Here is a 2549-nt window from a genome sequence, read left to right as displayed (position 1 = left end):
CATTTATTGCGATGATTAGATTAATGAAAGTAAATATTCACAAGATAAACTCAAATATTTAAACTTTAGTTTTCACTAATTTAAATAGTCTTCGACGAGTATAAAAAATGTCCTTTCAAACTTTGACTTGATTTGTGTTTTAAAAGAAGAGTATTTGTGTTAACACATCTTTTAAAATTCTCATGACTCTCTAGATACTAGGGTGGTTCTTCAAGGATAGATTTCGTTGCTTATGACAAGGACAATAAGATGCTTTATTTCAATCTTATTTTCATTAACGAAATAAATTTTTTTTAATTAGACTTTGCCACAATTGTAAAAGCAAAGACTTTTATGTTAAACATTTCTATTTGTGTCTGTTTCTAGGTGATTTGAAGTACATAAATATATTTACATATATGTATACATATGTATGTGTGAAATCCATCAAATGGCTCGTCCCTTGTCAAAGCTATGACACGCGTTCGCTCTATTTTGTTGAGAGCGACCATCAGAAAATGCGTGTATATTAACGTTGCATACTTATAGGTGGAAAGCCATGCATAGTTGAGTATGTTTAGTGGGCTTTATCTCCCTTACAGCTATGTAGCTCACATTGACTTTCACTGTCTGTCCGTTTTTTGAATAAAGAACTGACACATTCGTATTTGTATGAGTAAGCGTGCGCGAAAGTAATTTTTATACCTACGATACTTTTTCGGTTTATTTTTTCATTTTACTATCTTTCTTAGTACCAATTCATCACCGCTCACTTTTACACTTATTATTCCTCTACAACTTGCTACCACCCATCTTCAGCGTTCTCTGTTTTATACTTTTTTTGAACTTCTCCACACATTCTGCATTCTCCTGCAACACTTTTGGCATTCAGTTGTACCGAAGCGTCATGCGAAATGACTTATTGAAACTGTTTCAACTCATAAATAAATAATCACTGGAATGGTAAATGAGGTAAAGTACACGCGAACATAGCTATGCTTATACATACATATACCACCGTACATATATATATACAATATATGTTTATTAAACAGCGAACAGCAGCTCGGTGTCGGTACGATCGAAATGGCGGCAAGAAAAATTGGCAGCAGGACATGACCATGCGTCTGCACAAATTAATGGAAATGTACATACTTGTACAAATACATACATACAATATGTTGTACTCGTAGGTACATAGTCATAGATAATATTAACTGACATTAATTTTTTCTTACTTCAGCTATTTGAGTCGCTGTCGCAGACAACATAACTAATGGTCACATATTTCGCAGAAACTTTGAGTGGAGTGGCTTTAAGCATGGAAAGAGTTTTACACAATTATTATTATTCGAATTCAATGAAAAATTTGTAGGAAATATACATTATGAAATAATTTAAATACTAAAATAGAGCTAACATACACATAAGAAATTGTTGAGTTGGCCAGGTCCATTAGCTTTAAAATTATATTCAGTGTTATTACTATTTGTAGATTAAACTAATTTTTCGTGAAACAAAGCTCAGGTGGCCATTGTATGCACAATATAAGGAGCAATATTTATCTATATAAGAGCGCTTGAATGAGGCTTAATATGACTCTTCACTTTCGTTGGCGACCGTCGAAATTTGTTATGCATACATATCATAGCATTGCCTTACATGGAAACTATCGTCACTCATTGTAATGGGGTAATTGAGTAATGGATACTTAAATAGTAATTTACTCTCCTTTTACCCACACAATGATCGTAGTTTTTTTATGTTGCCACATACTTTACGATTTTCACAGCTGTCGGCAGTATTCACAAAAATTCTTATTCAACACTTGTGTATCTAATGTATCTTGCCGACTGCTGCATGCCAGCGGCTGAAGAGTCAGTTCGGTTGGTTGAAGTGCGCGCCAATTTTTCAGGTTGTAAATTTTACTCTTGTTGCAAAATGTTTCTCCATATCAGTCCATTCTTTTTTGTGTAGTTGATCTCAACCAAATAAACTGTAATGAAAGCTTGAATAGACAGTGAACTATTACTGGTAGTGTAAAAGCGTTTGCCGCCTGTGTAGCAAAGGCAAATAACCATTCGGCTAGGACGTGCGTGGAATTGAAATGTGAAGAAGCACCGCTGATGTACGCTTGTTGCATGCTTTACGTTGGGTATCTTTCATTCATGGTCCTGAGCTATATATGTATGTTTGTAGATATATATATATATATATATATATATATTTGTACTTTCTATAAAAAATTATAAGGCTTTCACTTTCCATTTGCATCACTTTTTCCGTTTCCCTCTTAATGATATGCGTTGATTCTTGCATTGAAATAGTCAAATCAAGCCAGATGGAATTCGGAAAATATAACTTATTAACTTCGAATTGATATCGAGTGGGATATGAATAGCTTTATTAGTAATAAGCAAATATATTTTTTGAGAATGCTGCAAGTAAATTTCTCCATATTCTGACAAAACCTCTGGGGAGAAAGAAAAATATCTCCGTTATATATTTATGCGTTTCGAATAATTTTCTTAATTTTTTATATGCAGCACATGACTATTTTCCAAAAGTGC

General features: G+C 33.3%; 1 long non-coding RNA gene across 1 annotated transcript; it reads left to right on the top strand.

The window, feature by feature from the left end:
• Positions 1 to 869: 869 nt before the first annotated feature.
• LOC138856323 (uncharacterized) lies at positions 870 to 2331 on the top strand. The gene is made up of 3 exons (XR_011395516.1): positions 870 to 951; positions 1035 to 1168; positions 1223 to 2331. It is a non-coding gene; the product is annotated as an uncharacterized lncRNA (long non-coding RNA).
• The last annotated feature ends 218 nt before the right edge of the window (positions 2332 to 2549 follow it).

This window comes from Bactrocera oleae, chromosome 3 (genome assembly GCF_042242935.1).
Source record: "Bactrocera oleae isolate idBacOlea1 chromosome 3, idBacOlea1, whole genome shotgun sequence".
Taxonomy (NCBI): domain Eukaryota; kingdom Metazoa; phylum Arthropoda; class Insecta; order Diptera; family Tephritidae; genus Bactrocera; species Bactrocera oleae.
Note: the sequence above shows the minus strand (reverse complement) of the source record. Positions and strands in the feature narration are given on the sequence as shown.